This window comes from Bos javanicus, chromosome 16 (genome assembly GCF_032452875.1).
Source record: "Bos javanicus breed banteng chromosome 16, ARS-OSU_banteng_1.0, whole genome shotgun sequence".
Taxonomy (NCBI): Eukaryota; Metazoa; Chordata; class Mammalia; order Artiodactyla; family Bovidae; genus Bos; species Bos javanicus.
The window spans coordinates 41,010,587-41,036,525 of record NC_083883.1 but is presented as its reverse complement, the minus strand read 5'-3'; the positions used below and the strand labels follow the sequence as shown (position 1 = coordinate 41,036,525).

The 25,939-nt window shown below is 40.0% G+C and overlaps 1 long non-coding RNA gene across 1 annotated transcript in view; it reads right to left on the bottom strand.

The window, feature by feature from the left end:
* LOC133227755 (uncharacterized) overlaps positions 1-25,939 on the bottom strand; it is a 218,930-nt gene that overhangs the window by 96,941 nt on the left and 96,050 nt on the right. The window contains exon 2 of the long non-coding RNA XR_009729928.1: positions 21,457-21,761. This is a non-coding gene — a long non-coding RNA (uncharacterized LOC133227755). The remainder of the gene's footprint in view (positions 1-21,456; positions 21,762-25,939) is intronic.

Sequence of the window (25,939 nt, the reverse complement as noted above, 5' to 3'; positions counted from 1 at the left end):
TCCAAGCTAGCCTTGAAATCCAGCAACCCTAGAAGCATGGTAGCTGTGAAAACCAGCAGCCCAGCAATGAATGGAGGGAAGAGAATGGATGTGAAGTTCCCCAGTTCAGTTCAGTCCAGTTGCTCAGTCGTGTCCGACTCTTTGAGACCCCATGAATTGCAGCACACCAGACCTCCCTGTCCATCACCAACTCCCGGAGTTTCCCTAAACTCATGTCCATCGAGTCAGTGATGCCATCCAGTCATCTCATCCTCTGTCGTCCCCTTCTCCTCCTGCCCCCAATCTCTCCCAGCATCAGGGTCTTTTCCAATGAGTCAACTCTTCGCATGAGGTGGCCAAAGTACTGGAGTTTCAGCTTTAGCATCAGTCCTTCCAATGAACACCCAGGACTGATCTCCTTTAGAATGGACTGGTTGGATCTCCTTGCAGTCCAAGGGACTTTCAAGAGTCTTGAACACCACAGTTCAAAAGCATCAATTCTTTGGCACTCAGCTTTCTTCACAGTCCAACTCTTACATCGATACATGACCACTGGAAAAACCATAGCCTTGACCAAACAGACCTTTGTTGGCAAAGTAATGTCTCTGCTTTTGAATATGCTACCTAGGTTGGTCATAACTTTCCTTCCAAGGAGAAAGCGTATTTTAATTTCATGACTTAAATCACCATTTGCAGTGATTTTATAGCCCCCCAGAATAAAGTCTGACACTGTTTCCACTGTTTCCCCATCTATTTCCCATGAAGTGATGGGACCAGATGCCATGATTTTAGTTTTCTGAATGTTGAACTTTAAGCCAACTTTTTCACTCTCCCCTTTCACTTTCATCAAGAGGCTTTTTAGTTCCTCTTCACGTTCTGCCCTAAGGGTGGTGTCATCTGCATATCTGAGGTTATTGATATTTCTCCTGCCGATCTTGATTCCAGCTTGTGCTTCTTCCAGCCCAGAGTAGAGGAAAACAACAGAATGGGAAAGACTAGAAATCTCTTCAAGAAAATTAGAGATACCAAGGGAACATTTTATGCAAAGATGGGCTCAATAAAGGACAGAAATGGTATGGACCTAACAGAAGCAGAGGATATTAAGATGAGGTGGCAAGAATACACAGAAGAACTTTTCAAAAAAGATCTTCACAACCCAGATAATCACGATGGTGTGATCACTCACCTAGAGCCAGACATCCTGGAATGTGAAGTCAAGTGGGCCTTAGAAAGCATCACTACGAACAAAGCTAGTGGAGGTGATGGAATTCCAGTGGAGTTATTTCAAATCCTGAAAGATGATGCTGTGAAAGTGCTGCACTCAATATGCCAGCAAATTTGGAAAACTCAGCAGTGGCCACAGGACTGGAAAAAGTCAGTTTTCATTCCAATGCCAAAGAATGCTCAAATTACCGCACAATCGCAGTCATCTCACACACTAGTAAAGTAATGCTCAAAATTCTCCAAGCCAGGCTTCAGCAATACGTGAACTGTGAACTTCCTGATGTTCAAGCTGGTTTTAGAAAAGGCAGAGGAACCAGAGACCAAATTGCCAACATCTGCTGGATCATCAAAAAAGCAAGAGAGTTCCAGAAAAACATCTATTTCTGCTTTATTGACTATGCCAAAGCCTTTGACTGTGTGGATCACAATAAACTGTGGAAAATTCTTCAAGAGATGGGAATACCAGACCACCTGACCTGCCTTTTGAGAAACCTGTATGCAGGTCAGGAAGCAACAGTTAGAACTGGACATAGAACAACAGACTGGTTCCAAATAGGAAAAGGAGTACGTCAAGGCTGTATATTGTCACCCTGCTGATTTAACTTATATGCAGAATACATCAAGAGAAACGCTGGGCCGGAAGAAGCACAAGCTGGAATCAAGACTGCCGAGAGAAATATCAATAACCTCAGATATGCAGATGACACCACCCTTATGGCAGAAAGTGAAAAGGAACTAAAAAGCCTCTTGATGAAGGTGAAAGAGGAGAGTGAAAAGTTGGCTTAAAGCTCAACATTCAGAAAACGAAGATCATGGCATCTGGTCCCCTCGCTTCATGGGAAATAGATGGGGAAACAGTGGAAACAGTGTCAGACTTTATTTTGGGGGGCTCCAAAATCACTGCAGATGGTGACTGCAGCCATGAAATTAAAAGATGCTTACTCTTTGGAAGAAAAGTTATGACCAACCTAGATAGCATATTGAAAAGCAGAGACATTACTGAACTGTGGTGTTGGAGAAGACTCTTGAGAGTCCCTTGGACTGCAAGGAGATCCAACCAGTCCATTCTAAAGGAGATCAGTCCTGGGTGTTCATTGGAAGGACTGATGCTAAAGCTGAAACTCCAGTACTTTGGCCACCTCATGCGAAGAGCTGACTCATTGGAAAAGACTCTGATGCTGGGAAGGACTGGGGGCAGGAGGAGAAGGGGACGACAGAGGATGAGATGGCTGGATGGCATCACCGACTTGAAGGACGTGAGTTTGAGTGAACTTCGGGAGTTGGTGATGGACAGGGAGGCCTGGCATGCTGTGATTCATGGGGTCGCAAAGAGTCGGACACGACTGAGTGACTGAACTGAACTGAAGGAATCAGTAAGAAAGCTATTAAAATATATAAGCATATTCATAAAACTTGTAAGAGACAAGATAAATATACAAAAATCACTTGCATTCTATACATTAACAATAAACAATCTGAATAAGAAATAAAGAAATAATTCCATTTACAATATCATAAAAAACAAAATATTAGTCAATTCAATTTACTGTTCAGCCGTGTCTGACCCTTTGCAACCACATGGACAATAGTATGCCAGGCTTTCCTGTCCATCACCAACTCCTGGAGCTTGCCCAAACTCATATCCATTGAGTCGGTGATGCCATCCAACCATCTCATCCTCTGTCGTCCCCTTCTCCTCCTGCCTTCAATTTTTCCCAGCATCAGTGACTTTTCCAATGAGTCAGTTCTTTGCATCAGGTGGCCAAAGTATTGGAGTTTCAGCTTAAGCATCAGTCCTTCCAATGAATATTTAGGACTGATTTCCTTTAGGATTGAGTGGTTGGTTCTCCTTGCAGTCCAAGGGACTCTCAAGAATCTTCTCCAACACCACAATTCAAAAGCACCAATTCTTCAGTGCTCAGCTTTCTTTATAGTCCAACTCTCACATCCATATATGACTACCGGAAAAACCATAGCTTTGACTAGACAGACCTGTGTTGGTAAAGTAATGTCTCTGCTTTTTAATATGCTGTCTAGGTTGATCATAACTTTCCTTCCAAGGAGTAAGCATCTTTTAATTTCATGGCTGCAGTCACCATCTGCAGTGATTTTATAGCCCCCCAAAATAAAGTCTGATACTGTTTCCCCATCTATCTGCCATGAAGTGATGGGACAAGATGCCATGATTTTAGTTTTCTGAATGTTGAGCTTTAAGCCAACTTTCTCACTCTCCTCTTTCACTTCCATCAAGAGGCTTTTTAGTTCTTCTTCACCTTCTGCCATAAGGGTGGTGTCATCTGCATATCTGAGGTTATTGATATTTCTCCCAGCAATCTTGATTCCGGCTTGTGCTTCCTCCAGCCCAGCATTTCTCATAATGTACTCTGCATATAAGTTAAATAAGCAGGGTACCTGCTTTAGGTAAGTTTATTCCTAGGTACTTTATTGTTTTTGTTGTAATGATATGTAAGATTGTTTCTGTTTCTTTCTGATAGTTTGTTGCTAGTGTGTAGAAGTGCAACAGATTTCTGTATATTAATTTTTCATCCTGCAACCATACCAAATTCATAGATAAGCTGTAGTAGTTTTCTGTGAGTTTCCCAGATGCTGCCGGTGATATCCCTCTTGATACCCCTCTAGATTGTCACAGAGTCCCTGTTTGAGTTCCCTGAGACATACAACAAATTCCCATTGGCTATTCAACATTTAGTATTGTAACTTTCCATGTAACTCTCTCCATACATCTCACCCTCTCCCTCCTCCCTTCCACCCCCTCATGTCCATAAGTCTGTTCTCTATGTCTGTTTCTCCATTGCTGCTCTGCAAATAAATTCATCAATGCTAACTTTATAGATTCTACATATATGCATTAGTACATGATACTTATTTTTCTCTTTCTGACTTACTTCACTCTGTATAATAGACTCTAGGTTCATCCACCTCATTAGAACACATTTAGTGTGTCCCTTTTAATGGCTGAGTAATATTCCATTGTATATATGTAGCACATCTTCTTTATCCATTCATCTGTCTATGGACATCCAGGTTGTTTCCAAGTTCTAGCTATTATACATAGTGCTGCAGTGAATAGTTGGGTACATGTGTCTTTCTCAATTTTGGTTTCCTCAGGGTATAGGCTGAATAATGGGATTCCTGGATCATATGGTGGTTTTATTCCTAGATTTTAGGGAGAGAGTTTTCTTGTTTCTTGGGTTATGCCTCTATTGCTATGAACTTCCTTCTTAGAACCACATTTGCTGCATCCTATAGATTTTGTAAAGTTATATTTTCATTTATTTATCTCTAGGTATTTTCTGACTTATTCTTTGATTTCATTATTGACTCCTTTGTTGTTGTTTTTAGTATGTTCTTTGTTCTTTCTGTGTTTGTTCTTCCCTCGTTTTTCTCTCTGTGGTTTATTTTTACTTTTATACCATTGTGGTCAGAAAAGATGTTTGAAACAATGTCCCCTTAAATTTGCTGAGACTTGTTTTGTGACCTAATATATGGTCTATCTTAGACAATATTCCACGAGGGCTTGAAAAGAATGTATGGTCTGTTTTGTTGGATATAGTTGACTGTAGATATCAGTTAAGTCCAACTGGTATATTGGGTTATTTAGGACTTCTGCATTACTGATTTTCTGTCTGAATGAGCTGTCCATTGATTTCAGTAGAGTGTTAGTCCTCTACTACTATTGTATTCCTGTCAGTTTCTCCCTTCATGTCTATTAGTATTTGTTTTATATATTTAGGTGCTCCTGTACTGCGCATATGTATGTTAACGAGTATAATATCTTTTTGTACTGATACCTTTACTGTTATATAATATCTTTGCTTTTATAGCCTTTGTTTTAAAGTCTATCTATTTTGTCTGATATGCATATGGCTTACCCCTGCTCTCTTGCTATTTATGTTTACACAAACTCTATTTTTCTATCCCCTTACTTTCAGTCTGCATGTCTTTCACCCTAAAGTGAGTCTCTTGTAGGCAGCGTACTGTAGGTCCTCTTTTTTTTTTAATGCAGCCTGCCACTTTATACATTTTGATTAGAGCATTTGGTTCATTGGCATTTAGAGTAATTATCCATAGGGATCACAAAGAGTCAGACACAACTGAGCAACTAACATAAACAAATACTGTCATTGTAAACTTTGTTTCCAGTTGTTTTTGTAGTTCTTTATTTCTTTTTGTTTTTCCTTTTGTGGTTTGATGATTTTCTTTTGTAGTATGCTTGAGTTACTTTCTCTTTTTTATGAATCTATTTTATATTTTTGATTTGTGGCTACCCTGGAGTTCAAGTATGGTTGACCCATCACTATAGCTTCTTGCATTAAACTGATAGTTGTACAAGTTCAAACACAAAACAAATTTATATTTTTCTACTTCTCTCCCTCACATTTTGTAATTTTATGCCCTATTTACATTTTCATGCTTATCTTTTTGCTATTAATTTTAGCACTAAAATTTAATTATAGTGTTATAATAACTCTTACAAAAATTTTTTATTGTTTTTAAATCTACGTACTTGCATATTTAAGTGATCTTCAATACTTTTGTATGTTTGCCATTCCTATTATGATTTAGAGAAGAGCTTTCAATATTTCTTTTAGAATAGATTTAGTATCACTGAATTCTTTTATAGTTTTGTTGTTGATGCTGGTGGTAGTGATGGTGGGTTTTTATTTTTGCTTAAGAAATTCTTTATCTCTCCTTTTCTAAATGATAACCTTACTTGGTAAAGTTGCAGGTTTTTCACTTTTAGGACTTTGTAGTCGGCACCCCACTCCAGTACTCTTGCCTGGAAAATCCCATGGACAGAGGAGCCTGGTGGGCTGCAGTCCATGAAGTCGCTACCAGTCGGACACGACTAAGCGACTTCACTTTCACTTTTCCCTTTCATACACTGGAGGAGGAAATGGCAACCCACTCCAGTGTTCTTGCCTGGAGAATCCCAGAGACGGGGGAGCCTGGTGGGCTGCCTTCTATGGGGTCGCACAGAGTCGGACATGACTGAAGTGACTTAGCAGCAGCAGCAGCAGTCCTTTTCAGACTGTCATACATTCAAAGTTTCTGACGAGAAATCAGCTAATAGCCTTATGGGGTTTCACGTGTAACTGACTTTTCGTTTCTCTCTTGCTGCTTTTAGAATTCTCTCTATCTTTAACATCTGCTGTTTTAATCGTATGTCTTATTGTAGGTCTGTTTGGATTCATCTTGTGTGGGACCCTCTGTGCTTCCTGTACCTGGATATCTGTTTCCTTCATTAGATTTGAGAAATTTTCAATCATAATTTTTTCAAATACATGATTGATATTTTTCCTTCTCTCTTCTCTCCCCAGAACCCCTGTTATCCTAATGCCAGTGCACTGGTTTTGTTACTGTAGCATTATAGTAAGCTTTGAAATCATTAAACATGAATCCTCAAACTTTCTTCTTCTTTGTGTCTTTTTTTGATAATTGTTTTTTTGGTATTTGGCTATTCGTATTTATTTGTATTTCTACATTAATTTCTTGAATCAATTTGCTAGTTTATACCCTCAAAAGCTGTCCTTGATATGATAGGCATTATGTTGAATCTGTTAAATAATATGGGGACTATTGTCATCTCAAAAATGCTGTCTTTCAATCCATTAACGTTGGTTGTTTTACCATTTTTTTTATGTCTTTTAAAAATATTTTTCAACAATGTTTTATAGTATCAATGTAAAAGTCTTTCATTTCTTTTGTTAAACATCAGGGGATTTTCCCAACCCAGGGATTGAACCCAGATCTCCTGCGTTGCAGGCAAATTCTTTACTATCTGAGACACCAGGGGAGCTCCTTTTTAAATATATTCCTAATATTTTGGATTTAGAAAAGGCAGAGGAACCAGAGATCAAACTGCCAACATCCATTAGATCATAGAAATAGCAAGAGAGTTTCAGAAAAACATCTACTTCTGCTTTATTGACCACATCAAAGCCTTTGACTGTGTGGATCACAACAAACTGTGGAAAATTCTGAAAGAGATGGGAATACCAGACCACCTGACCTGCCTCCTGAGAAATCTGTATGGAAGTCAAGAAGGAACAATTAGAACCAGACATGGAGCAGCAGACTAGTTCTAAATTGGGAAAGGCGTACGTCAAGGCTGTATATTGTCACCCTGCTTATTTAACTTATAAGCAGAGTACATCATGTGAAATGCTGGGCTTGATGAAGCACAGCTGGAATTAGGATTGCTGGGAGAAATATCAATAACCTCGGATATGCAGATGACACCACCTTTATTGCAGAAAGTGAAGAGGAACAAAAAAGCCTCTTGATGAAAGTGAAAGAGGAGAGTGAAAAAGCTGGCTTAACAATCAACATTCAGAAAACGAAGATCATGGCATCTGGTCCCATCACTTCATGGGAAATAGATGGGGAAACAATGGAAACAGTGTCAGATTTTATTTTGGGGGCTCCAAAATCACTGTAGATGGTGACTGCAGCCGTGAAACTAAAAGACGCTTACTCCTTGGAAGAAAAGCTATGACAAACCTAGATAGCATATTAAAAAGCAGAGACATAGGCAAAACACTCTCCGACATACATCACAGCAGGATCCTCTATGACCCACCTCTCAGAATATTGGAAATAAAAGCAAAAATAAACAAATGGGACCTAATTAACCTTAAAAGCTTCTGCACATCAAAGGAAACTATTAGCAAGGTGAAAAGACAGCCTTCAGAATGGGAGAAAATAATAGCAAATGAAGCAACCGACAAACAACTAATCTCAAAATATACAAGCAACTCCTACAGCTCAACTCCAGAAAATAAACGACCCAATCAAAAAATGGGCAAAGAACTAAATAGACATTTCTCCAAAAAAGACATACAGATGGCTAACAAACACATGAAAAGATGCTCAACATCACTCATTATCAGAGAAATGCAAATCAAAACCACTATGAGGTACCATTTCACACCAGTCAGAATGGCTGCGATCAAAAGTCTACAAATAATAAATGCTGGAGAGGGTGTGGAGAAAAGGGAACCCTCTTACACTGTTGGTGGGAATGCAAACTAGTACAGCCACTATGGAGAACAGTGTGGAGATTCCTTAAAAACTGGAAATAGAACTGCCTTATGACCCAGCAATCCCACTGCTGGGCATACACTGAGGAAACCAGAAGGGAAAGAGACACGTGTACTCCAATGTTCATCGCAGCACTGTTTATAATAGCCAAGACGTGGAAGCAACCTAGATGTCCATCAGCAGATGAATGGATAAAGAAAGCTGTGGTACATATACACAATGGAGTATTACTCAGCCATTAAAAAGAATACATTTGAATCAGTTCTAATGAGGTGGATGAAACTGGAGCCTATTATACAAGTGAAGTAAGCCAGAAGGAAAACATAAATACAGTATACTAACGCATATATGGAATTTAGAAAGATGGTAACAATAACCCGGTGTACGAGACAGCAAAGAGACACTGATGTATAGAACAGTCTTATGGACTCTGTGGGAGAGGAGAGGGTGGGAAGATGTGGGAGAATGGCAATGAAACATGTAAAATATCATGTAGGAAACGAGTTGCCAGTCAGGTTCGATGCATGATGCTGGATGCTTGGGGCTGGTGCACTGGGACGGCCCAGAGGGATGGTATGGGGAGGGAGGAGGAGGAGGGTTCGGGATGGGGAACACATGTATACCTGTGGCGGATTCATTTTGATATTTGGCAAAACTAATACAATTATGTAAAGTTTAAAAATAAAATAAAATTGGAAGAATAAAAAAAAAAAAAAAAAAGCAGAGACATTACTTTGCCAACAAAGGTCTGTCTAGTCAAAGCTATGGTTTTTCCAGTAGTCATGTATGGATGTGAGAGTTGGACTATAAAGAAAGCTGAGTGCCTAAGAATTGATGCTTTTGAACTGTGGTGTTGGAGAAGATTCTTGAGAGTCCCTTGGACTGCAAGGAGAACCAACCATCCATCCTAAAGGAAATCAGTCCTGAATATTCATTGGAAGGACTAATGCTGAAGCTGAAATTCTAATACTTTGGCCAACTGATGTGAAAATCTGACTCTTTGGAAAAGATCCTGACGTCGGAAAAGATTGAAGGCAGGAGGAGAAGGGGATGACAGAGGATGAGATGGTTGGACGGTATCACCAACTCAATGGACATGAGTTTGAGTAAACTCCAGGAGCTGGAGATGGACAGGGAAGCCTGGTGTGCTGCAACCCATGGGGTTGCAAAGAGTCAGACACGACTGAGCGACTGAACTGACTGACTGACCATATACAAAAATAAAGTCAAAATGGACCTAAGTGTTAGACAAGAAACCATAAGACTCCTAGAGGAAAACTTAGGCAGAACAGTCTTTGACATCAATTGAAATAATATATTTGTTTTGGATCTGTCTCCTAAAGCAAAGGAAATGAAAGCAAAAATAAACAAATGGGAACTAATTAAGCTTAAAAGTTTTGGTACAGCAAAGGGAGTCATCAAAACAAAAAGACTACCCACTGAATGAGAGAACATATTTGATAATAATAGGACCAGTAAGAGTTTAATATCAAAAATATATAAACAGCTTATTTAATTCAACATTAACGTACGTGTATGGGGGACACGTGTGCACCATGGCTGATTCATGTGAACGTATGGCAAAAACAACTACAATACTGTAAAGTAATTAGCCTCCAATTAAAATAAATTAATTTACAAAAAAATAATTCAACTTTTTTTTTAAAAGATTTAAAAATGGAAAGAAGAACTAAATAGACATGTTTTCCAAAGAGGACATGCAGATGGCCAAAACACAAAAAATGTTGGTGAGGATGTGAAGAAAAGGGAAGTCTCACACACTATTGGTGGGAATGTAAATTGGTGCAGTCACTGTGAAAAGCAGTAGGGAGGCTTCTCAAAAAACTGAAAGTAGAACTTTCATATAACTCAGCAATTCTACTCCTGAGTATACATCTTAAAAAAAAAGAACCACTAAATTTGAAAATATACATGCACCCTAATGTTCATAGCAGCGTTATTTATATTTCTATCAACAAAGGAAGGATAAAGAAGATATGAGAGATTTGCAACAACATGGATGGACTTGAAGGGTATTATGCTAAGTGAAATAAGACAGAGAAAGACAATCACTTATATGTAGAATCTAAAAAACCACTGTATGGTTTATATATAACAAAAAGGATACAGATTCACAGATATAGAGGACAAACTAGTGATTACCAGTGAGGAGAAGGGAAGGGAGAGAATCATGGTATAGGATGTGTATGCTGCTGCTGCTAAGTCACTTCAGTCGTGTCCGACTCTGTGCGACCCCAGAGACAGTAGCCCACCAGGCTCCCCTGTCCCTGGGATTCTCCAGGCAAGCACACTGGAGTGGGTTGCCATTTCCTCCTCCAATGCATGAAAGTGAAAATGGAAAGTGAAGTCGCTCAGTCGTGTCTGACTCTTAGTGACCCCATGGACTGCAGCCTACCAGGCTCCTCCATCCATGGGATTTTCCAGGCAAGAGTACTGGAGTGGGGTGCCGTTGCCTTCTCCAGAGATGTGTACAAAGAGGTACAAATTACTGTGTATAAGATAAATAAACTACAACACAGGGAATATACCTAATATTATATAGTGACTATAAATGGAATATAAACCTTTAAAAATTGTGAATCTTTATGTTATACACCTATAACTTATGCAATATTGCATATCAACTATACTTCAATTTTAAAAATTAAAACTAAAATTAAATCAAATAGAAAAACGTAGCAATTTTTGAGAATTAAAAACAGAAACCAGTTTTACTAATTGTTTATTATTTGTAAAAGTAATTATTTTAAGTGGCTTAAGAACACAATATTTTAAATGTAAATCCATATGAAGCTTTCTTAAAAATTAAAAATAGACCTACCAGGTAATTCAGCAATCCCACTCCTGAGTATATGTCCAGAAGAGACAAAACTCCAATTCATAATGATACATGTAGCCCAATGTCCATAGCATCACTATGCATTAATACAATAGCCAGGCATGGAAACAACCCAAGTGTCCACCAGGTGATGACTGGCTTAAAAGCATGTAGCATATGTACGCGTGTTGTATGTGTATATGTTTGCATGTGTGTGTGTGTGTGTGTACACATAGGGCTTCCCTGGTGGTTCAGTGGTAAAGAATCCACCTTCAAGTGCAGGAGATGTGGGTTCAATCCCTGAGTTGGGAACATCTCCTGGAGAAGGAAATGGCAACCAACTCCAGTATTCTTGCTGGGAAATCCCATGGACAGAGAAGCCAGGCACACTACACTCCATGGGATCACAAAAGAGTTGAACATGACTTAGAGACTAAATAGCAATATGTATACATACATACACACAATGGAATAGTACTCCATCATAAAATAGAATGAAATATTTCTATTTGCAGCAACACAGATGAACCTAGAGAGTATTATATTTAGTCAAGTCAGAGAAAGATAAAAGTCACTTATATATGGAATCAAAAAATATATAAATTAATCTATGTACAAAACAGAAACAGATTCACAGAGCAAAAAATCCTATGGTTACAAGAGGGGAAAGGGAGAATAAATTATGTGTATGGGATTAACAAATACAAACTACTATATATAAAATAGATAAGCAGCAAGCATTTACTGTATAGCACAGGGAACTATATTCACTATCTTGTAATAACCTATAATGGAAAATAGTCTGTATATGTGCTGTGTATATATATCTGAATCACTTTTCTGTATACCTATAACTAACATAATATTGTTAACCAACTATACTTTAATTAAAAAAACAATGAGATAACATTTCATTCCCACTGCTGCTGCTGCTGCTAAGTCGCTTCAGTCGTGTCCGACTCTGTGCGACCCCATAGCAGCAGCCCACCAGGCTCCCCCGTCCCTGGGATTCTCCAGGCAAGAACACTGGAGTGGGTTGCCATTTCCTTCTCCAATGCATGGAAGTGAAAAGTCAAAGTGAAGTCATTCAGTCGTGTCCGACTCTTCAAGACCCCATGGACTGCAGCCTACCAGGCCCCTCCGTCCACGGGATTTTCCAGGCAAGAGTACTGGAGTGGGGTGCCATTGTCTTCTCCCACTAGGATGATTAAAAGCAAAAAGACAAAAAATAACAAGTGCTGGCAAGGATGTGAAAAAATTAGAACTCTCACTCATGGCTGGTGAAGTTCTAAAATGGTTCAGCCATTTTGGAGAAGGAAATTGCAACCCACTCCAGTATCCTTGCCTGGGAAATCCCATGGACAGAGGAACCTGGTGGGCTACAGTCCATGCGGTAGACTGGAGAAACTTGGCACAGCATTTTGGAAAAGTGTATGGCAGTTCCTCACAGAATTATACATGGCCCAACAATTCTACTTCTAGTTACATACCCAAGAGAAATGTAAGCATATGTTCACACAAAAACTTGTATATATAAAACAGATAGATAGTGGGAATCTGCTGTATAGCACAGAGAGCTCAGCTTGGTGCTCTATGGTGAACTAGAGGGATGGATAGGGCAGGGTACAAGGTCCAAGAGAAAGGGAAATATGTATGGATGTATGTATACATAGCTGCTCATGCTGTTGTACAGCAGAAATTAACACAACATTGCAATGGCACCCCACTCCAGTATTCTTGCCTGGAAAATCCCATGGGCGGAGGAGCCTTGTGGGCTGCAGTCCATGGGGTCTCGAAGAGTCGGACACGACTGAGCGACTTCACTTCCACTTTTCACTTTCATGCATTGGAGAAGGAAATGGCAACCCACTCCAGTGTTCTTGCCTGGAGAATCCCAGGGACGGCAGAGCCTGGTGGGCTGCCATCTATGGGGTTGCACAGAGTCAGACACGACTGATGCGACTTAGCAGTAGCAGCAGTAAGAAACTATACCCCAATTAAAAAAAAAAAAAAATGGTTCTTAGCACCATTATTTATTATACCCAAAAAGTGAAAACAAAACTGATACATGCTATAACCTGGATGAACCTTAAGAACTTAATGCTAAGTGAAAGGAGCCAGTTTCAAAAGACTGCATATTGTATGATTCCACTTACATGAACTGTCTAGAACAGGCTAATTTACAGGAACTGAAAACAGATGTGTGGTTTCCAGGGACTAGGGGCAAGGGGAGAATGCAGAGTGACTGCTAACGGGTAATTTTTTTTACAGGGGTGATAAAAATGTTCTTGAATTCTAGTTGTGATTGTTGCACAAGTTTATAACTTTACTAAAAAAACACTGAATTATATACTTTTAAAAGATGAGATATATGGTGTTCAAATATCACTTTAAAATTGTTGTTTAAAAAAGTAGGAAAGACATAACAGACAAAAATGCCCATGCTTTACTCTACCCCAGCCAGTCCCCTCCATTCTCCTTCCTTCTTTACCCATCATTGATCTCCTCGTGTGCTTTCCTTCTCTCTCTTTGACCTATTCCCTCCATCTCAATCACTCGCTCCCCTGGAATCTGTGGTCTGGCTCAGACTGGGATTAGAAATCCCCTGTTGCACACCCTGGCTTTGCATTTAAAGGACTGAATTGCTGGGGCGGGGGATGAGGGGGGAGTCTTAGTCACTCTTTGTGACCCCATGGACTGTAGCCCACCAGGCACCTCTATCCATGGAATCCTCCAGGTAAGAACTCTGAATTGCTGGGAGAAGTAGAGAACCACCCAAAGAGTTAAGGGGTGGTAGTGCCAGTGGATCTACAATGAACAGAGTTCTCTCCGTGGCCCCTCGGGGCTTTCAGTTTGTCTAAGAAAGGAAAGGGCCTGCTATTCCCCTCCTCCTGGGACTTCCTAACCTACAAGTTAACTTCAGAACCTTTCAACCTAGACTTCCTTATTCCAGGGCTCTCTCTTCCTCTCTCCAGCCCCCCATTGCAGTACCTCCTTCTCCCCAAAACTCTCTCCTCCTCACCACCTTTCTCCTTCCTCTAACTCTAGCAGCTTTCCTTGAAACCCCCTTCTCTACCCTATTTATCCCCACATCCATTCCCAGGATCTCTGCTGCTGCATCTCCAGGGCCCACCCTCCCAAACTTGGTCACAGAGCAAGAACATATAGGCCTTTTGAGCCACATGGTAGTCTCTCAAAGAATTAAAGAGCCAAAGCATCTGACTCTTGGCAACCTTATGGACTGCAGCCCGCCAGGCTCCTCTGTCCATGGCCTATATGTTCTTGTTAGTCTCTCAAAGAATTCAAGTTCATCACCAAATTTACCCTGCAAGGTACAAAATAGATAAAAGGATATGGATAATATGGATATAAAGGATGATATGCATTTCTAGCTCCTGAAAACTGAAATGGGCTTCCAGGTGGCGCTAGTGGTAAAGAAACCTCCTGTCAGTGCAAGAGACATAAGAGACTCGGGTTCCATCCCTGGTTCCGGAAGATCCCCTAGAGGAGGAAATGGCAAACCACTCCAGTGTTCTTGCCTGGAGAATCCCCATGGACAGAAGAGCCTGGTGGGCTATAGTCCATAGTGTTGCATAGAGTTGGACAAGACTGAAGTGACTTAGCATGCATGCAGGCACGAAGACTGAAATGTGTTTACTGCCTATCTTCCTCCTAATGCCCTCAAGCTAGTACAGTAGTCTCTAACAAGGTTAGAAGGAAGGTCAAGCTTTCACTTCTCTAATAAGTGAATAAAAGAGGTAGATAAATCCTCTTAAGAGTTTAAAATTTTGTTAAGCAGAAGAAATTAACTGAACTGATTCTAAGACCATGAAAGTGACCATTTTACATCATTATAGACCACAGCCACACCCACAAATATTCTCTAATGACTGGTATTACTATACTTTTCACCCCTGTGTATGACAATCCCTCCTACAGTTATGAGGATTTCCTATGAACTGATCAAATTGATTGATTAATTGATTGGGTTAGACAGTTCTAACCCAATTTCTCTTCACCTCCCCTCAGAGGTAGGGGTATCTGATACTTTATATTCCCAGTCTCCAGGCTCCCAGACCCCTGGAAGTAAGCCCACATGGCTCATTTAGACTCAGATAGAAAGAACAGACAAGTTAGCTTCAAACCAACAACAAAAGGGGCTTCAGTGCCTCCCCTCTCCAGCTGCCCTAGAACTGAGAGCAGGGCCAGCATTACAGATCCGTGGCTGTGTGTGCCATGTGCTTGGTTTAATGCCCTGATGTCACTGTCCTGAAATTCTTAATTACTTTTGAACATGGGGCCATGCATTTTCATTTTGCTCTGAGCCCTACAAATTATGTATCCAGTCCTGAAAGTCAGTTATTCATGAGAAAAGCAGACACATGCTAAGTCAGCTTTGGTCCTCTTCTGTTCCCCACCCCCGTCCCCCGTTTTGTCATCAATTTCCCTGGTCTTCTGCTCCCGACGTAGCAGATAGAAAGGGAAAATGTAAGGGAGAATTGAAAAGGATATATTTTTCTCAGTGCATGGGTGCTAAGTCATGTCAGTCGTGTTCGACTGTGCAACACTACGGACTGGAGCCCATCAGGCTCCTCTCTCCATGGGATTCTCCAGGCAATAATACTGGAGTGGGTTGCCATTCCCTCCTCCAGGGGATCTTCCTGACCCAGGGATGGAACCCATGTCTCTTACATCTCCTGCATTGGCAGGCTGGTTCTTTACCTCTAGTGTGACCTAGGCATAAGTAATCAGTTCAGGGTCATTATTCTGCACTGCCTTAGGAAAGATGACGTTTCTTCAGGTTTTCTTTTCAAGGAAGGAAGAGACAATCTTGTAAGATGAAAAATCATTTTGTATGTGCAAATGTGGTCTGTGTGTGTGATATGTGTGCATGTATTAGAGAAGTGGCATCTACTGTGTGCCAGATCTTGCAAGAGGAACTTGCATTCATTCATTCCTCAGAACAAACTATGAGGTAAATATCACTATTATCCCAACGTACAGATGGAGTAAACAAAGCTTAGAAAGATTAAATAACTTGTCCCATATCCCACTGCAGGCCAGGGGCACAACTGGGCTGACTCCAGACCAAATCTAACCATAAATCTCATGCATTCCACCACTAGGCTATGCGGCCTGGGCTTGGCAGGGAGAGGGCAGGGGACGGTTAGCAGGTGATTTCCATGGGAAATAATTATTAAGTGCTGATAATGTGCCAAGCAGTTTATGTCTATGTACCCATTTAATCCTTGTAATTCTCTGTGAGATGATGCTTTTTCATTTCCATTATACAAGTGAGAGGAAACTGAGGCATAGAGAGGTTACATAAATTGTCAGAGATCACACATTTCCAATCGTGTTGGAAATCTATTTTTAAATCACACTTTAAAGTGATTTAAAAAGATTCTGAACTTTTAACCAATACCTTATTCTGCCTCAAGGGAGGAGAAATTACCTAATAGACTATAACCCAAGATCTCTTCTGATGATAAAGAAGCATGGAAAGATTTACCCTGTTCTTGACTTAAAATCAGCCCTTTTCCTGAATTGGCACGAGAATGCCCTGATGTATTTCCCACGACCCACCACCCAGACACTGAAAAACAGAATACCTCCCCGCCCCCGCCCCCCATAAGCAGTTACCATGTCTTTATCTCCCCCTGTCTCCTCCAGTATTCCTCTACTATTTCATGAACACATGCCTTTTTCCCTTCTCCCTCAGTCTTCAAGAGTCTTTTAGCAGCAATACTTGACTGTTGATGTAAGAGACACAAGAAAGTGGGTATTCAGCCCACATATGTTGATGGCCATCTCCTCACTTTGCCCACCAAGCCACACTGCCCTTCCTCAGCATGGGACCTGCTCAACTAGAGCAAAACCAGTTTACTCAAAACAAGAGCAATGGCCTGAGAGGAACAGTGGCCAGTGGGAGAATTTCCAGATGAATAAAATGACCTTCAGGTCCTCCTGTGTTTTTTTCAGCCCACGATCTCCCCCTTAGTCTTTGCTACATCGAGCACCTTTTTTAAACAAGAAAACTGTTGCTTTCTCTTCCCAGAGTAGCCACAGCGGAGGAAACCACACACTGACCTATATGTAGAGAAGACCTTGACATATGTGGTTTTGAAATGTGCTAGTTAAGCAGGGGTTGGGTCACTAATCTTAGTATCGCCGGATTATTTCACTGGTTTTTCGTGCAAGTTCTAGAGATAGGAGGGGTTTTTCCCTGATGGGGTGTTGAGGAAAAAGAAGAATGAAGAAGGGGAATTACTCGTGACATTCACCTTCCCACTCTATCAGTGGTTTGGTAAAATAATTTCAAAGGACAATGCTCAATAATATTAAGAGTTTTGACCTCCAAAATGGACTGAACTGCTATAATGTAGCATTCAGAAACAAGGTTGAAATACTTTCCCTGCAAAACCCCTGCTGCTGCTGCTAAGTCACTTCAGTCGTGTCCGACTCTGTGCGACCCCATAGACAGCAGCCCACCAGGCTCCCCTGTCCCTGGGATTCTCCAGGCAAGAACACTGGAGTGGGTTGCCATTTCCTTCTCCAATGCATGAAAGTGAAAAGTGAAAGTGAAGTCGCTCAGTCGTGTCCAACTCTTCGAGACCCCATGGACTGTAGCCCACCAGGCTCCTCCATCCATGGGATTTTCCAGGCAAAACCCCTAGAGTGAGCCTAAAGCAGCTTTTCAGTAAGTATCTGAATTAGTAATAACTTGTATTTGTTTCTTAATTTCATGGATGGACTTTTTCTTCCTACTTCCTTAGTCACACTATAAGCTACGTAAGGGAAGGAACACTTTCATAATTCTGTTGCACAATTAGTTACACATTTCACAATTCTGAGCATATTATAGAAATCTACAATCAAAGATATCCAAGAAAAATCTGGGAGAAATAGATTTCACCAAGAGATTATAGCAGTTTTCCTTGAAGCACTTGGGACATCAGAACTTTTCCAGGTTTTCAGGGGTACAAACTGTTAGTCTGCTTAGCCATCTTGAGATGGAACAATGCTGTGTTTGGGGTTTGTGATAAGAAAAGGAAATTACACATTGGGTTCTTCAAATCAGACATTTAACTGCATAAGGATTATAAGTGAACAAAGAAACTAGGTATGAGTACAATTTAAAAGGGAAATACCAACCAGAGAAGTTTAGATTGGACAAAATTCTACTCTCTTGAGGTGTGCTCTTCATCTTTGGGGCCCAAATGAATTTAAGAGAAGTAAATGTTAACTCTCACATCCTACTTTTTAAAATAATAAGCTTTCACATTTGCATGCAATTTTATATTTTTCAAAGTATTTTCATATCCATTATAAAATTAGAGTTCATGGGGACTTCCCTAACTTTATAATGGATATGAAAAGACTTTGAAAAATAAAGAACTGAATGCAATGTGAGTTTCCCTGGTGGGTCCAATGGTTAGGACTCCACCCTTCCACTGCAGAGGGTACAGGTTCAACCCCTATTGGAGGAACTAAGGTCTTACATGCCTCATGGTATGGCTAAATAAATACAATTAAAATTGAATAAAATTTTTAAATAAAACTTGAGTTCATGTTGATCTAAAAATCTTGCTGTTCAGTCGTTCAGTAGTGTCCGACTCTTTGCAACCCCATGGACTAAAGCATAGGCTTTCCTGTCCTTTACCATCTCCCAGAGTTTGCTCAAACTCATGACCACTGAGTCGGTGATATCATCCAACCATCTCATCCTCTGTTGTCCCCTTTGCCTCCTGCCTTCAATCTTTCCCAGCATCAGGGTCTTTTCCAATGAGTCTATGGGGTCGCATAGAGTCAGACATGACTGAAACGACTTAGCAGCAGCAGCAGCAGCAGAGCTCGCACCTGACCAATAGAAGCACCATCTGAGTTAATGACCTTGATCTTTTTCCTGACATCTGAGATCCTGAGGAATGAAATGGAGTGATAAATTTAGTTGTTTCTAATATCTTCTGCAGTGTATAATCTTGGGAAATATTGCTTTGTTAGGTCTTTCAGTAGTTTTAAGTTTTATTCTGCATCACCTATAGATCCTTATGTGAAGCCTCTTCTATTAGAGAGCCTACTGTTTCTAAGACAGGATCAGCCAAAAATCTCGGTTTTCTTTTCTAGCACATATGCTGGTTTCTATTTGAAAAGTGACATTTATTTACACCCTGTGGAGCTCTTATCTTGCTGTAATATTCATTCCACATTAACCTAAAGGTCAGAACTTAGGGGGAAATGTATCTCACAGATATCTGACAAAAAGCACCAAAATAAAAGAAAAATGCTGCCAGAACAGAAACTATTCCCCTCTCATAATTAATCAGAAAATAGTAACAATGTAACCAAATGCTAACAAGTGATTACACCCACAGGTAGCATTTACACAAAAAGGAACTTTGCCACGTGATGTAATCCAAGGCCTTTCAGGAAAATGTGTAAGTGTGAGTTCTGCCTTAGAAGACCCTCAGATGAATTACCACATATCTGTTTCAGGTTCTAAATCTGATTAGTTCTTTAACTACAAACTGAGTAGCAATCTACTGGGTAAAGTATTATTCATAAACACCTTATATAATCCTCATAAGAACTTCATGGAATAAGTTTTATTGCCTTGATTTTTCAAATGATAAAATGAAGTTCAAAAAGTTAGATGATTCACCTAAAGTCACACAACCTATAAAAGGAAAATCCAGAACTTCCTCTGGGGTCTTGAGATCCAAATTGAATTCCCTTCCCGCTGAACTGGGACTGGTTTCCACACATGTGGGCACAATTTCTTTGTGTCCAGACAATATAAGCAGACTACTGGTCAAGTTGTGACTGAATAATTTCATGTACAGGCACAAGAAAAGGAAGAGAGAAAGTAGAAGAGGGAGTGATGTAGCAGAAGGAATTTCTCAAAGTTTAAAAACAGCAATGGTTTCTAAAAAGTTGAATTAAAGATAAGAAGCAGTTTTCTTTAAAACTTTCTTTTAATAGTTCTTCATGCTTCATTGTCTTTATCTGTCTTATTTATTCAAATTTAAGATCTTTTAATTTCTAACCCAGTGTACCAATCAGGAAGTAACTGGTATCAATTCTTAAGTGAAAAAAAAAAATGTTTATACAGCATGAAATTTAGATCATATATTTCTAGAATTGTATAAATTTGTCTGGAATTAAATAATTTTCCTGCTCTCAGGGGGGTCATGTGCAAGTTAAATTAAGCTCTCTGAAGGCTTTTTTTTAATAATGTCAAACTTGGCTGAGAATCATTTCTTGTTTAATTGTCCCTAATTTCTTCCATGTTTAATGATATCCAGATTAAAAAAAAAAATTCTTCTGGTTGTTTTAATGAAGGAAATCATCACTGAATATTAATAATTTACTAAATGTGGTGCTGATTAGAAGGAAAATAGGAAAAATTAGAAGATAGCCAGATTATGAAAGATCCAACTCAAACTACACCCTAAAAAATATGTTCTCTTAAAGAAATATCAATGCATTTTTCAAGGCTGTTATGCCCACATCACATCTTTTTCCTAATTTCTTTACCCCTGTAGATTATAGTCACCTATGGGTATTTCACCCCCATTTCCAATTAAAATCACAAAAGAATCACAGAATCTAATAATTTGGAGTCAAAAGGAATCTCTCAGATGTTACTTGCTTCCAGGGTGTATTTAAAGGTAGCATTGATAGCTATTTGTTGCAACATTTATGAAGTTGGGATTCAAATTTTCTTTTTAAAAATAAGTTATGATTTGGAGATGGCAAATTCGGGTGAACCAAGAATCCCTCTGATAACCTTCACATCCAAATTCAGCTTGTTAGAAGGAAGGGGATGAGATAAAGGGATGAGAAGAGAGAAAATCCTTAATCTCCTTATAGGGAGTGAGTTACTATCAAGTACTGAAGTGGGGAAGGGATGTGTATGTCATATAGAGAAAAATCTATTGTGAAATCGGCATTAAGAGACATCATGGCCATAAGTAAAGTTTTAAGTTTGCCTATGACTCTGCTCCCCTTCCTGTAGGATATTGTTCCTGTAATAAGCCAGTCAGTGAAAAACAGCAGCTTGTTGACACTTTTTAAATGTGTGGTAATAGAGGAATGAGAAGAAAATAGTTTGTGTAGTCCAAGCCAACTCTCATATTTCAAAAGAAAAACAAAAAATATATAACTTCCAACACCTCATCCAAATCCTCTCAGCTCAGCTTCTCAACTAAAGGTACATGGTCCTTTCAAAGACTAATTTGGAATACTTCACTTTGATTGGCCTGTTTCCATCAAGAAATGTTCACAGCATACATCTTCTGACTATGCAATGTCCACATGAGATAAATTAGAATGCTTATGAAACTCACCATTTTGAAGGAGTTGGACACCATATGGTTTGTTATTCCTGGATCCAGATGCACCTGTCTAGTAATCAGTTGAATTCTTCCCCTCTGCCACCCTTTACATGAAGAAAAGTCAATTCCTTCTCAGCTCTATGATCTTCTCTCTTCCCTGGATCTCATCCCATTGTCATCTTGTATCTTCACTCTTTACCTTCTTTCCGGCTTCCTCCATTCTCCAAAGCAGCCACTACACTCTTTTCTCTGCCAGTGTGATTAAGGCATGAAATCCAATTGACACACGATATTTCAATGAAGTCCATATTGATTGCCTGGTAACAAACAACAAAATATAAACAATGCAGTCATCTTATCTTCTAGAGAAGTTAGGTCATTCATTAAATTTCAGTAGGCTATGAGCTATGCCTCTCCAAATGTCTGCAGTTACTTCAATTCTAAATGTTAGAAAGAAAACAAATCTTTAAGGCTGGCCTTGCATGAAAGCCACTGACCCTTTCAATGTGATATGGGACCCTAGAAGGGGTTGGGGGAAGATGGCAGGGGTCTGAAAGATGAAAGAATAAACGCTGTAGAATCACAGAGCTACTAGAAACTTCAAGAGATCACTTGATCCAACTGCTTACATTTTACAGATGAAAACACACAGTGCCATAGACTTTTAAGAGGTTGTTCAAGATCACCATGCTAGCTAGAAGTTGCCAAGAGTTAATTCTCTGATGCAACAATATTTTGGCTTATTTTTTATTTATACTATTTCTATTTTTTTCCATTTTATTTATTTATTTTTTTGAATGTTGAATTTTATTTTTTTTAATTTAAATTTATTTATTTTAACTGGAGGCTAATTACTTTACAATATTGTATTAGTTTTGCCATACATCCACATGAATCCACCACGGGTGTACATGTACTCCCCATCCTGAACCCCCCTCCCACCTTCCTCCCTGTACCATCCCTCTGGCTCATCCCACTGCACCACCCTGTATCCTGCATCGAACCTGGACTGGTGATTTATTTCTTATATGATATTATACATGTTTCAATGCCATTTTCCCAAATCATCCCACCCTCTCCCTTTCCCATGGAGGCCAAAAGACTGTTCTATACATCTGTGTCTCTTTTGCTGTCTCGAATACAGGGTTATCATTACCATCTTTCTAAATTCCATATATATGCATTAGTATATTGTATTGGTGTTCTTCTTTCTGGCTTACTTCACTCTGTATAATAGGCTGCCGTTTCATCCACCTCATTAGAACTGATTCAAATGTATTCTTTTTAATGGCTGAGTAATACTCCATTGTGTATATGTACCACAGCTTTCTGATCCATTCATCTGCTGATGGACACCTAGGTTGCTTCCATGTCCTGGCTATTATAAACAGTGCTGCGATGAACATTGGGGTACACGTGTCTCTTTCAATTCTGGTTTCCTCAGTGTGTATGCCCAGCAGTGGGATTGCTGGGTCACAAGGCAGTTCTATTTCCAGTTTTTTAAGGACTCTCCACACTGTTCTCCATAGTGGCTGTACTAGTTTGCATTCCCAACAGTGTAAGAAGGTTCCCTTTTCTCCACACCCTCTCCAGCATTTATTGCTTGTAGACTTTTGGATGGCAGCCATTCTGACTGGCGTGAAATGGTACCTCATGGTGGTTTTGATTTGCATTTCTCTGATAATGAGTGATGTTGAGCATCTTTTCATGTGCTTGTTAGCCATCTGTATGTCTTCTTTGGAGAAATGTCTATTTAGGTCTTTGGCCCATTTTTTGATTGGGTCATTTATTTTTCTGGAATTGAGCTGCAGGAGTTGCTTGTATATTTTTGAGATTAGTTGTTTGTCAGTTGCTTCATTTGCTGTTATCTTCTCCCATTCTGAAGGCTGTCTTTTCACCTTGCTTATAGTTTCTATTTTTAAAAGGGGAGTCATACTATTAATACCACACCAATCATATGCTATATGGCACATAACCAAATTCCTTTTTCTTTTACCCTGATATTAATAACTAGACCTCATTTTTTACCCACTTCATATCTTACCATTCTCTATTTTTCTGGAATACATGTGACCTACTAATCTCATTTCATCTCCTTGGTTTGGCGAATTTGGAAGTGACTTCTGGCCCCACATTGGGCTCTGACCTTGTACCTGATATTCATTCAGTCTCTACTTAAACTTTTATCTCAACATACAACGCTCCAAAGTGCTTCCATTCTCTATCTTCTCAACTTTGTTCCTCCATTCACTTCCTAGTTCAGTTCAGTTGCTCAATCATGTCCAACTCTTTGTGACCCCATGAACCACAGCATGCTAGGACTCCCTGTCTGTCACCAACTCCCAGAGTCCACTCAAACCCATGGCCATTGTGATGGTGATGCAATCCAACCATCTCATCCTCTGTCGCCCCCTTCTCCTCCCACCCTCAATCTTTCCCAGCATCGGGGTCTTTTCAAATGAGTCAGGTCTCCACATCAGGTGGCCAAAGTATTGGAGTTTCAGCTTCAACATCAGTCCCTCCAATGAACACCCAGGACTAATCTCCTTTAGGATGGACTGGTTGGATCTCCTTGCAGTCCAAGGGACTCTCAAGAGTCTTCTCCAACACCGCAGTTCAAAAGCATCAATTCTTCAGCGCTCAGCTTTCTTTATAGTCCAACTCTCACATCCATACATGACTATTGGAAAAACCATAGTCTTCACTAGATGGACCTTTGTTGGCAAAGCAATGTCTCTGCTTTTTAATATGCTATCTAGGTTGGTCATAACTTTCCTTCCAAGGAGCAAGCATCTTTTAATTTCATGGCTGAAGTCACCATCCGCAGTGATTTTAGGGTACTCAGAAATAAGTTAGATAGAGCCCTGTTTCTCTCCCAATCCCTGTCTGAGCTTGCATAAATCCCATAGGATGGATGCTACATTTGAAGGGATTCAGGGGACAAATGATCAGTATGGATTCCTTGTACTGGGTACAACTCCTGGATTACAGATCCCTCATAACAAGGACCTCTACCCGGAAGCCCTAGTGTAAGTCTGCACATCAACAACTCTGACCCCTGAACCAATGCAATGGAGACTCACAAAAATCTGAGTTGCCACACCTTCAACAACCAATATTCCCTCAAAAATGTAACCCAGATTTTCCTGGTGGTACAGAGGATAAGAATTTGCCTGCCAATACAGGGGACACAGGTTCAATGCCTGGTCCAGGAAGATTCCACATGCCCCTGAGCGACAAAATCTTGTGTGCCACAGCCGTCCGCCTACAGCCTATGCTCTGCAACAAGAGAAGCCACCACAACACGTAGCCTGCACACTGCAGCTAGAGAGTAGCCCTCACTTGCCGCAACTAGAGAAAGCCCAGGTGCAGCAACAAAGACCCAGCACAACCAAAAGTAAGTATATAAATAATCTTCATTTATATATGTATATAAATCTCCATAAGCTATCTCAAGCTATGACTGACTCTAAAAGAACTGAAGTGTGTTTACTTACAGGGATCTCTCCAGAAGGCATCTGGGACCAGGTGTCTCCACCATACTGGAGCCCACTATACTTCACCTTTCTAATGTCCCTCCTCCTGTGTTTGAAGCCCCTTTGTGGTCTAATCTCTCCTATGCGTCCACCATTAGAGCTACTCTGTGCTGCCCCTCCTTCATGCCCTCCCTAACAATCCTTTTCTACCGGACCTCTCCTCTTTGTCAATCACTCCTCAGACACATCTACAACTGTGTCCCTCAGAATTTCTCTAGATTCAAAAGACTAAAGTCAGTCATCCAGTCTCTTTTACTCTTCCATTTCTCTCACTCAGCTACCCTCCCTATACCTGCTTTTCATCTTAACCAGATCCACCAATCTAATAACCCAATCAAGTTTCTCCCAGTTAGCCCTTTCAGACTCACTTCCTTCCCTATCTGGCATATTGCTCTAAATAATAAAAAGCACAGTACACCATTCCTGGGCAGTCTTGTCCATTTCTATTGGAGAAGACAATACCAGATATTTTGTCTCCAACCCAGATCTCCTTCTTAAACTCTAGGTTGAGGCATTAAAGTAACTGGCCTTTTCATAGACACCAAAAACTCAACATCTTCATAACTGACACAAGACTTTTTCCTAATAGTCTTGTTTTCCTGAAATAGAGAGAGCCTCTTGCATCCAGTAGGGAGAGAACTACTTCCATCAATACAATGACAACTGCCTGGCTGTTGAATAACCTAAACAGAAAATCCAAATCATAAAGTATGCTTCCTGACTGCTTTCCCCTGCTACTGATAACTTAAGAATGCATAGACTTAGACCTTTGGGCAGTTATTTAACAAAAACTTTTAAGTAGGGCTGCTTTCAGAAAACAGGGATAAAGTTAACCCAAAAGATTGCAGCTCTAAAAGCTACCCACTGTCTTAAACATGTTGTTTGGTTACCCACATGTTGGTCTTTCCACTGTGAATCATGATAGATTTGCTCTCTCATATGATCTGATAAACTGCCTT